The sequence below is a fragment of the Triticum aestivum genome, chromosome 4A (assembly GCF_018294505.1).
Source record: "Triticum aestivum cultivar Chinese Spring chromosome 4A, IWGSC CS RefSeq v2.1, whole genome shotgun sequence".
Classification (NCBI taxonomy): Eukaryota; Viridiplantae; Streptophyta; class Magnoliopsida; order Poales; family Poaceae; genus Triticum; species Triticum aestivum.
The window spans coordinates 160768260-160780812 of NC_057803.1; positions in this window are offsets into that span (position 1 = coordinate 160768260).

The window sequence follows — 12553 nt, forward strand, 5'->3', positions numbered from 1 at the left end:
ATGTAAATGGGGTAGAAAAATGCCTAGTTTAACATGGTGGCTTTACTTTGCATGTTTAATAACTCTAAAATTATGTTTAGGGCAGAACAGTACCATAACGAAAATATGCACATGAGGAGTTTCCGGACTTGTTGTTTTGTTGTTCCGCCCTAATTTAAACTTGCCTAGATAGGTAGTTTTGTTGTGCTTCACCTCTTGCCATGCTAACAACATTTAATATTGTTGGGTACATAAACAAGATCGAAACTAAATAACTTGAATGTGGTGTTTTGTCAATATGCATCCCGATGCATATTGAGCTCCACTTAATTTGTAGTTTTGTTTGTGCATTTTGCCATGCCATGCTTCATTAAACCGGACATGCATCATACTTGGTTGTGCATCATGCCATGTCTATGTGGTGGTTGTTTACTATGTTGTCTATTTCTTTCCGGTGTGCTTCTTCGGGTTCTTTCCGGTAACGTCGCGTTTGTGAGGACCTGTTCGACTATGTACGTCTGTCTTCTTCATGGACTCGTTCTTCTTCCTTGCGGGATTTCAGGCAAGATGACCATACCCTCGAAATCACTTCTATCTTTGCTTGCTAGATGCTTGCTCTTTTGCTCTGCCTATGCTGCGATACCTACCACTTGCTTATCATGCCTCCCATATTGTTGAACCAAGCCTCTAACCCACCTTGTCCTAGCAAACCGTTGTTTGGCTATGTTACCGCTTTGCTCAGCCCCTCTTATAGCATTGTTAGTTGAAGGTGAAGATTGAAGTTTGTTCCTTGTTGGAACATGGAGATGTTGTTCCTTGTTGGAACATGTTTACTTGTTGGGTTATCACAATATAGCTTATTTAATTAATGCATCTATATACTTGGTAAAGGATGGAAGGCTCGGCCTTATGCCTGGTGTTTTGTTCCACTCTTGCCACCCTAGTTTCCATTATATCGGTGTTATGTTCCCGGATTTTGCGTTCCTTACGCGGTTGGGTAATAATGGGAACCCCTTGACAGTTCGCCTTGAATAAAACTCTTCCAGCAATGCCCAACCTTGGTTTACCATTTGCCACCTAGCCTTTTCCCTTGGGTTTCGCGGACTCAAGGGTCATCATTATTTTTAACCCCCCCCCCCCGGGCCAATGCTCCCTTGTGTGTTGGTCCGAACTAGAGTCCTGTGTAGCGCCCCCTCGGGGAAACTCGAGGTTTGGTTTTAGCTGTATGGAGAGCTCATCTCAGTGTGCCCTAAGAACGAGATATGTGCAGCTCCTATCGGGATTTGTCGGCACATTCGGGCGGTGTTGCTGGTTTTGTTTTAACCTGTCGAAGTGTCTTGAAGAACCGACATACAGAATCTGATCCGAATCTCTCGGGAGGAGGTCTATTCCTTCGTTGACCGTGAGAGCTTGTCATGGGCTAAGTTGGGACACCCCTGCAGAGATTTGAACTTTCAAAAGCCGTGCCCGCGGTTATGGGTAGATGGGAATTTGTTAATGTCCGCTTGTAGATAACTTGAACTTGATCTTAATTAAAATACATCAACCGCATGTGTTACCGTGATGGTCTCTTCTCGGCGGAGTCCGGGAAGTGAACACGGTTGTTGGAGTTATGCTTGACGTAGGGTGTTTTTGGATCACTTCTTGATCATAGTTCAGCGACTGTGCTTTTGCCTTCTCTTCTCGCTCTCTTTTGCAAATATGTTAGCCACCATATATGCTAGTCGCTTGCTGCAGCTCCACCTCATACCTTTACCTTACCCATAAGCTTAAATAGTCTTGATCGCGAGCGTGCGAGATTGCTGAGTCCCCGTGACTCACAGATACTTCCAAAACCAGTTTGCAGGTGCCGATGAGTCCGTGCAGTTGACGCAACTAAGCTCAAGGAGGATCTCGATGAAGATCTTGTCCTTTGTGTTGTTTCGTTCTAGTTGATCAGTAGTGGAGCCCAGTTAGATCTATTGTCAAGTATTACGTCGTCCCTGTCCACCATGGAGCATAGCGTAGTTAATTCCTCGGCCGAAAGGGCTTCGGATAATGCCTCGAGGGCCAATCTGGCTGTTTTGTTTTCAGCGTGGAGTGCTGTGTCCGAATCACTAGCGAGAGTGATGATTCCATCGGGCTCGGGCATTTAGAGCTTCATGTACCCATAATGGGGTATGGCTTGGAAGATCGTGAACGCCTCCCGTCCTAAAAGGGCGTGGTATCCACTACTGAACGGGGCCACTTGGAATGTAATTTCTTCGGACCTATAGTTCTCCGGCGTGCCGAATACCACATCTAGTGTGATTTTCCCAGCACAATGTGCTTCCCGACTGGGGCTAATTCCTCTGAAGGTTGTGCTGCTTTGCTCAATGTGGTTCCAGTCTACTTCCATTTTTTGAAGAGTTTCCTCATAGATGAGGTTTAATCCACTGCCGCCGTCCATGAGTACTTTCGTGAGTCAAAAGCCGTCCACAATTGGACTGAGGACCAGTGCAGCTGGTGCTCGGGCCATTGGGAATTTAGGTTCGTCACTGGCATTGAAGGTAATAGCCGTGCGACTCCATGGATTCATTGCTGCTATGTGGCAGATTTTGGTGAGGTTGCGGAGTGTTCACTTGCGCCTATTGTTTGATGCGAAGGTTTCAAAAATTGTTAATACCGTATTGTTATCCACGGGATGGTGCTCTGTGGCATTTGGGATAAGAAGATCATCACCACTTTTGGCCACCTGCCGGAATATCCAACATGCTCTAAGGTTGTGCGTTGGTACGGTATCCGCTGTGCTATGAATTTTGCAGGGTCCGTTAAGCCATCCCTCCAATACGGTTCCATGCCTTGTAGAGGGTTTTTGTTTCTTTGTAACTAACTCGGGTGTCTTATGAGAGTGCACCCTTTTACTTCAGACTTGGTGTATATTCTAAGCCGGATTATCCCAAAATTTTGTTTCGGCTCTCCAGGCGCTTTCCATCGCACAGTACTTTCGTACTACGGACGCCAAGTCAGCGAAGCATGATATGTCACGGCGACTTGAGGCGTTAAGGATTCCCTTGTCCGTGCAATTATTGCAGAAAAATGAGACTGTATCTTCCTCGCGACAGTCCTTAACCTTGTTCATCACAAGGAGGAATCTGGCCCAATAATGATGTATTGTTTCATGGGGCTCTTGCCTGATGTGGGAAAGATCGTTTATGTCTGGGTGGGTGGGTGGAGTTGAGTCCGAACCCCTACCCAATCAGAGACCCAGGGGCCGAGGTGTTTCTAATATAGGAATTTTGGGTTCCGCTATGTTGCCCGATAAGTCTGGCCCGCTGCTTGATTCTAGGTCCAGGGCTTGGGTGATGTCCTACCGTAAACAGGTATCCGGCTCGAAGAGCTCAAGAATCCGGACATAGTTAGTCCTCAAGATAGAAGAGGAATCGCCGCACTGTTCCTCCACCACCGCAACATGGTGGGTGACCGGTGGAGAGTTAATCTCCCTTTGATTGGGTATAAGCCCAATCCGATCATAGTCCGTAGCGACTCCCAAGGCGGCGATGTGATCCAAGAGCTCGTTTAGGTAAGAGAGCTCAATTGGATCCGTTTGCTCGGCGAATCCCGAGCCGACATGGAGGTTGTTTTCGATGACCCGAGAAGTCATCGTCGGGGTAGTAGCCGAACGGGCGGTCATGATGAAACTGCCTAGCCGGAGAGTTTGGCCGACAGTCAGGGCTCCCCCGCGGTGATGCTGTTCTCAACAACGAGACGAGGCATCCTTCCTTATGGTGACGGCTCAGAGGAACTCTCAATGAAAGCACCAATGTCGGTGTCAAAACCGTCTGATCTCGGGTAGGGGGTCCCGAACTGTGCGTCTAAGGCAGATGGTAACAAGAGGCTGGGGACACGATGTTTTACCCAGGTTCGGGCCCTCTTGATGGAGGTAAAACCCTATGTCTTGTTTGATTATTATTGATAATATGAGTAGTACAAGAGTTGATCTACCACGAGATCGGCGAGGCTAAACCCTAAAAGCTAGCCTATGGTCTGATTGTATGTTGTCCTACGGACTAAAACCCTCCGGTTTATATAGACACCGAAGGGGGCTAGGATTACACAAGGTCGGTTACAAAAGGAGGATATATATATATATATATATATATATATATATATATATATATATCTGTATTGCCTAGCTTGCCTTCCACGCCAAGTAGAGTCCCACCCAAACACGGGACGAAATCTTCAATCTTGTATCTTCATAGTCCAACAGTCCAGCCAAAGGATATAGTCCGGCTATCCGAAGACCCCCTAATCCAGGACTCCCTCAGGTAGGAATGGAGTATCTTGAACTCAACACAAGTGTAGGTGGTTCTCTCTTAGAAAATGTCTCTTGGAAGTGTAGGCATGTTCTGATGGCTCTCTCTACGAATGAAGAGTGGGTGGAGGGGTATATATAGCCTCCACACAAAATCTAAGCATTACACACAATTTACCAAACTCGGTGGGACCGATTCAGAGAACTCGGTCAGACCGAATTAGTTCATAATGTGACCGTTAGGAATTTCAGTGGGACCGATATGATCAACTCGGTAGGACCGATGTGCTGGGGTTAGGGTAAAGCCTCAACTCGGTTTAACCGATTACACAAACTCGGTGGGACCGATTTGGGTAATAAGCAAAATAGAGAGTTGGCCAAGCTAACTCGGTGGGACCGATTGCATACCTCGGTGGGACCAAAATTATTGCAATAGGCAACAAAGAGTTTGCAAGCCCGTCTCGATGAGACTGAGATCCCATTGGTGAGACCAAATTGATTAGGGTTTCTGGCAGTGGCTTTGTCAAGAGAACTCGGTGGCGCTGGATAGAAAGTTTCGATAGGGCCGGGTTTGACTTTTGGTTTGGGACAAATGTGGATATGAGAAAGTGGTTGAGGGATTTGGAGCATATCACTAAGCAGTTTGAGCAAGAGACTCATTGAGCAACACCTCATCCCCTCTTAATAGTATTGGCTTTCCTATGGACTCAATGTGATCTTGGATCACTAAAATAGAAAATGTAGAGTCCTGAGCTTTGAGCTTGAGCCAATCCTTTCTCCACAGCATCTTGAAGGGGTTCCACATCCTCTAGTCCATGCCACTCCATTGTTGAACTTATCTGAAACATACTAGGTAGAAGCATTAGTTCAACAAGAGATATGTTGACATTAATTACCAAAATCACCCAGGGAGCACTTGTGCTTTCAGGCGGTGAGGGCAGGCTCGGGCTCGGGCGGCGGCGACAGAGGAGGTAGGGGCACAGGGGGGAGAGGGGGAAAGGAGGACTTAGCAAAATTTTGAGCCTGTGGGTGGTTAAGTCGAACTAGCAGTAGCACTTTTTTGGAAACGTGCTATAGCTAAGTTAACTATAGCGCGTTTTAGCAAAACACGCTACTGCTATAGGAAGCTGTTATTTCTTTTGTTTATCCTTACATTTTCTTTTTTTCATTTCTCTATTTCCTACTTATTTCATTTTCATTTACTTTTCTATTTTTTTCATTTTTATTTTCTTTCTTAGCAGTAGCGCTCTACGCAAGAAACGCGTTGCAACAACGACCATAGTGGTAGCGCGATTTGCGCAGAACTTCCTAGCCTACCGCCAACATGGTGGGATTTATAGTGGTAGCGCTTTTTGCTGCACACGCACTACTGCTATAGTTGTAGCTATAGCGCGCTTTCATGGAACGCACTACTACAAAGTAGCAGTAGCGCCCTATTTTAACCAGCGCTACTGCTATACCTCTGTGTATAGGCTTTTCCCTAGTAGTACTAAAACAAGCAAACTATGCATTGAAAACAGAATCTGTCAAAAACAGAACAGCTTGTAATGATCTGAACAATGAACATACTTCTGCAACTCAATTTTTTTGAAAAAATCTAAAAACAATTCAGAGCAAAATCACATTTATGTGAATTTACAAAATTCTAGAACTGAGCACAAAAGTTTTTGTTTTTGCACATAAGCAAACCAACTATCATCCACACTGTCCCAAAGGCTTTACTTGGCACTTTATTGAAACAAAAGCTACAAAACATGATTACTACATTAGCTTCATCATGCGAAACACAAAACAATAGGGGTAAATGTTGGGTTGTCTCCCAACAACCACTTTTCTTGAATGCCTTTTTAGTTAGGCATGATGATTTCAATGATGCTCACATAAAAGTAAAGAATTGAAACACAAAGAGAGCATCATGAATCACATGTTCCTCTATCATAATAATTTTCAGTTCAATTATGAATGGATTCACAAATATAAATATCACACAAAGCATTCCTGTAGAGAACCGATCCCAATGGACCGGAGTCTCTGAACTTAAGTGGCATCCCTAGATCAGTATGCCGACACACACAGTACTCGAGAAATTATAACAGAGTTCAATCGCACACTTTATTACATCGAGGTCCTCAAAAGAGTATTTATTACAATAATATGGCTGAAGGTCATCTAAATAAAATAACTGCGGAAGCTTCGAAGGTAAATGAGTCCATCCAACTCGACGGCAAAAGTGAGTGCAGAACAACGACCTATCGCACCTTACTCTGCATCTGGAAAAAATCTACAACATGATATGTTGCAGCCACAAAGGGTCAATACATTGAATGTATTGGCAAGTCAAACCCAAATTATGAAAGTAGACAAATCATCTACATGCAAGGATATAACAAGTGGATAACTCTAAGGTTTATTTTGCATAAAGCCAATTTGTCCTACTTCTACTCACTAACCAAATTTTATTCCTTTACATTTTTATTATCCTATTGTTAAATTGGACCACCTCCAACTTAACCCAACTATGAGAGCCTCCGAGGATCATAGGTTCCAAATTTTTATTTCCATGAGAGCCCCCGGGGATCACGGTTTAATTAAACCCACATCACAATAATTATTTGGGATGAAAAGATCTTCTAGAGGTTCCAAGTCCAGTTGCTCAAAGTTGTCCGTAACCGGGGACACGGCTAATCATGATTAGTTTGTACACTCTGTAGAGGTTTGCACACTTTTCCCCACAAGACTCGATCTCCTTCGTTGAATTCCTCGCACTTCCTGATGTTTGAGAACCGGATGATTGAGGCATAGTCTTTCCGAAGAGGTCCCCTTAACCGATAGATAGGCCGGTACACCTACAATTCCTCTACATCTACTAGCCTATCAGGGAAAGGTTTCCCACAACTTACTCAACTATGCCAGAGCCCATAATGGCTTGTGGGTACACACGGAAGCTACTTGATATGAAACATGTCCAACCTTTTTGAACCTGGGCGGCATTCCCCACCTTTTTCCTGAGTAATGTAGAGCCTCCCAGAGGATACATACTTGTCGACCGGTCCCGTCAAACCTTTCCGCCCAGATGATTGATTAATTGGTATTGCAGAGCCTCCGGGGAAATACAATATATGTAAGTGGTTAATGTAGTCATTGCTTAAGTTCTCTCGCAACTTTCATGAATCACACGTTTCCCAATCCACGTCTACCATAGCATGGCTAAGGAGTAACTACACTATAACGATTCCCAAAGTGGCGGCAAAGACTATCAGGATCCAGCTAACATATGGCTATCCTATCTGGGTTTAACATATCATAGTAGTCCTACACATGCATACTAATGTGTCGATAGAGGGCACTACATGCATAATAAAACATAGGATTGGTATGATCAAAAGTGCAAACTTGCCTGTTAAAGTTGGTGAAGTACTCCGCACTCAATGTCCTGACAATTCTACTCTTGGCACTTAGGACAATCTAGCGTGAGCAAGCAATAACATGCATAAGCACTCATGCACAAGATTCAAAGAAGAGATCTCAAAAAACTTCAAAAACAAGCAAATAGCTCTTGCAAATAGAAAACAATTTTTCAACAGTACCTAAATTATGTGGATTAGGTCTTAACATAAAGTTTAAGTCAAGAGCTTCGATTTGCAAAAAGAATCAATTAAACCGGAGTTGTAAAACTCAAGTTATAGCCAAAACAATTTTAAATTTGAATCTGATCTAATTCAAATTTTAAAATTTCAAAAATTAGATTTAATAAGCTCTCTAGATAGATGGGATCATACTGAATATTTTGCGTTGGTTTCATCGAATTTGGACAAACGAGCAAAAAGTAGTGATCGTTTGAAAACAAGGGGCTAAACTGTAAAGAAAGTATTCGCATCTGGGTCCCTAGCTAAGAAACAGAAAAACTAACGAACGAACGTTCGGTGTAGAAACTTAAGCGATGGATTCGTTCGCTCCAGAGGCTAAACCAGTGAGCGCTCACTAAATAAAGCAAACGTTTCAAAAAAATAAAAATGATCTGGACCGTTAGATCCAGATCGGATGGCGAGGGGAGGTGACGGTTACCACGGTGGCGGGTCGTCGGCTGCGTGAAAGACGGCGGCGGCGGCTTGGGTCCGGTCGGGGCGGCGGCTTCAATGGTCGAGGAGGGCAGCGGAGTGGTCGGGGAGGGCTGGCGCGGAGCGGCGGGTGCGGTGGTGGCGTCGGCAGCGGGCGGCGGCTGTGGCATCTCGATGGCGTCGGCGGCGGTGATGTGCGGCGGCTTAGGAGGAGAGAGAGGGCCGGGGCTCGGCTTATAAAGGAGGAAGGGGCGGAGGTGCTTGCAGGAGGGGCAAGAGAGTCCGGCCTCGGCATGGACGCCAAGATCGACGCGGCGGCGCGCCGTGATGGCGGTGGGCTCCCAAGCGGAGTCCCTCTCGGGGTCGAAGGCGATGGGGCGCTACGCTGGGCCGTGGCTGGTGAACTGGGCCGGCCCGGTCCGGTCGGTCCTAACTTTTTTATAAAACCCTTTCCAGATATAAGAAAAACACGAAAACTATAACAAATAAAATTCCATAAAAATTCACGTAATTATATGACGTTATTATTGACCTAGTGAACATTTTTCTGGCCTAAAATGCAAGTTTTGAAACTACTTTGTAGTACTAATAAACTCTGCAATAAAATAAATAATCTTGCAAATAAAATCAAATAAAATATTCCAAAATTCAAAATTAAATTTCCAATATTTCTTTGCTGTATTTGAAGAAGTCCTTTTATCTTCTCTCTTATTTTATTTATTTGAAATAATTGGACAAGAATTTTGAATAAATAAATTTGATCCAATTTTCCAAATTTTGAAAATTCAAATATGGATTTTTGGGAAACCTCCAACTCTCTCAATTGGTCCTTGAGTTTCTTAAGGTTTCTAGGATCAAATTCAAATAAAACAAATGGAAAAATGCATAAATCATGGATGCATATGAATGATCTAAATAATAACATCCAAATTGAAAAATGGGATGTTACAAACCTAGCCCCTTAAGATGAATCTCGTCCTCGAGATTCAAGTTGGCTAGCAATTGGTTAGGGTTGGGTACTCAAGAAAAATCCATGTAAAATATCCTGCTTGAACCATGCTTGAAAACCGTGCTCCCTTGATATGAATGAAAATTATGCACCAATACCAAAATAATGATCATACTGGAAATCTTACCAAAGACTGGGTTGTTATGTGCTCTTCCCATTCTGGTGTGGTTCACATGGCCTCTGTTGAACGGGTTAGGCTTCTTTTCTCATATTTTCTATTCTCATTCCTTGGCTCTGGATAATCTCTGGCAAAATGTCCTGGCTCCTGGCAATTGAAGCATCTTATCTGGCTCGTGTCCTTCATGGGTGTCGTATGGTTAGATGACTGACTGGGGTTCCCTCCATTATTATTATGTCCATTTCCATCGTGAGGATGGCCAGCGTTGTAATGATGGTTGTGACCATTATGCTCGTCCCTTGCAGAATTATCGTATCCAAAAGAAGCTGATGAAGTACAAGGCTTCTGTTGAGCTCCAGAGTTGTACTTGTCATGTCCGTGCTTCCTCTTGCGGTTCTCCATCTGCCGCTGCTTTCCCTCCAGAATGAGGGCCTTGTCTACCAGCTCCTGATAGTTGTTGAAGGTAGCAATAGTCAACTAGAAACTCAGATCATCATTGAGCCCCCCCAAGAACTTCTCCTGCTTTGCTGCATCATCGGCCACATCTCCGGGAGCATACCTGGCCAACATGCTGAACTCGTCCACGTACTGAGCCACTCTACAATTTCCCTGGCGTAAGTTGCGAAGCTAACGCTTCTTCAAACTCATGGCTCCAGCTGAGACATGTGCGGTGCGGAAGCCTGCTGGAACTGATCCCATGTCACATTGTCCATGGGGAAGGTGGTGGTGTAGTTCTCCCACCACGAAGCTGCTGGTCCATCCAGTTGATGTGCAGCAAAGCGCACCTTCTCAACATCAGCGCAACCTGCGGTGGTCAGCTCCCTTCTGATCTTGCGGAGCCAGTCATCTGCTACAATCTGCTCAGTGCTGCTAGAGAATACCGGTGGGTTCAACCTCAGAAAACGGGTAAGGTTGTCAACTGGGGGTGTTGGTGGTGGGTTGTTGTTGCCTTGGTTCTGGATGAGCATCTGCATCAAGGCATTCTGCTGTTGAATCAACTAGGTGAGTTCCAGCGGAAAGTTGGATCCGGGTCACATCTTGGAGGCATCTAATGGGTTTAGAGTGGATAAGAATTTAGAATAGAATGAGGGCCTAATGAGAATTTATAGTACCCATATGCATATGAGGCAAATAAATTCCAAATCACACCATTCACACAAGGCACACCATACAAACAAAACCTACAGGTAAGGTCATATCCACAAGAGATATGATCTCATCATACTACCGCAGAATCATTTATCGGTGTCACTTTACTTGGTAGTGATGGTCAAACTAGTTCTCCTCAAAACAATGTCAGCTCCAGCTTCATCTTCGTCGGGGTCATCTTCAAAGGACATGATCTATCTTGTTGAAATAGAGAAGAGGTAGAAATGAATAGAGAAGAGTACAAGACCAACAGATATATAGGAAAATCATAGAATAAGTTTTTTCATCCTATGGCTTTTCCATTCCTAGTGGTCTTGTCCTACAGTCAGCGTGTGCTCTGGTACCATCTTGTAGCGACCCAATCCCAATGGACCGGAGTCTCTGTGCTTAAGTGTCATCCCTGGATCTGTATGCTAACACACATAGTACTCGAGGAATTATAACAGAGTTTAATCACACACTTTATTACATTGAGGTCCTCAGAACAATATTTATTACAATAATATGGCTGAAGGCCATCTAAATAAAATAACTGCGGAAGCTTCCAAGGTAAATGAGTCCATCTAACTCCACAGCAAAACTGAGTGCAGAACAATGACCTATCGCACCTTACTCTGCGTCGGAAAAAATCTGCAACATGACACGTTACAACCACAAGTCACACCCAAAGTATGAAAGCAGACCTATCATCAACACGCAAGGATATAACAAGTGGATAACTCTAAGGTTTATTTTGCATAAAGCCAAATTTGTCCTAATTCTACTCACTAGCCAAATTTTATTCTGTTACATTTTTATTATCCTATTGTTAAATTGGACCACCTCCAACTTAACCCACCTATGAGAGCCTCCGAAGATCATAGGTGCCCAATTTTTTTTCCATGAGAGCCCCCAGGGATCATGTTTAATTAAACTGACATCACAATAATTATTTGGGGTGAGAAGATCTTCCAGAGGTTCCAAGTCCAGTTGCTCAAAGTGGTCCGTAACCAGGGACACGACTAATCATGATTAGTGTGTACACTCTGCAAAGGTTTGTGCACTTTTCCCCACAAGACTCGATCTCCTCCGTTGAATTCCTTGCACTATCTAATGTTTGAGAACCGGATGATCGAGACATAGTCTTTCCGAAGAGGTCCCCTTAACCAATAGATGGGCTGGTACACCTACAATTCCTCTACATCTGCTAGCCTATCAAGGAAAGGTTTCCCATACCTTACTCAACTATGCCCGAGCCCGTAATGGATTGTGGCTGCACACGGAAGCTACTTGATATGAAACATGTCCAACCTTTTTGAACTTGGGCGGCATTCTCCACATTTTTCCTAAGTAATGCAGAGCCTCCCGAAGGATACATACTTGTCGACTAGTCTCATCAAACCTTTCCGCCCAGATGATTGATTAGTTGGTATTGCAGAGCCTCCGAGGATATACAATACATGTAACTTGTTAACGTAGTCATTGCTTAAGTTCTCTCACAACTTTCATGAATCACATGGTTCCCAATCCATGTCTACCATAGCATGGCTAAGCAGTAACTACACTATAATGATTCCCAAAGTGGCGGCAAATACTATCAGGATCCAGCTAACATATGCCTATCCTATCTGGGTTTAACATAGCATAGTAGTCCTACACATGCACTCTACTATGTTGATAGAGGGCACTACATGCATAATAAAACATAGGATTGGTATGATCAAAATTGCAAACTTGCCTGTTAAAGTTGATGAAGTACTCCGCACTCAGTGTCCTGACAATTCCACTCTTGGCACTCCGGACAATCTAGCGTGAGCAAGCAATAACATACATAAGCACTCATGCACAAGATTCAAAGAAGAGATCTTGGTAAACTTCGAAAACAAGCAAATAGCTCTTGCAAATAGAAAACAATTTTCAACAGTACCTAAATTATGTGGATTAGGTCTTAACAGAAAGTTTAGGTCAAGAGCTTCGATTTGAAA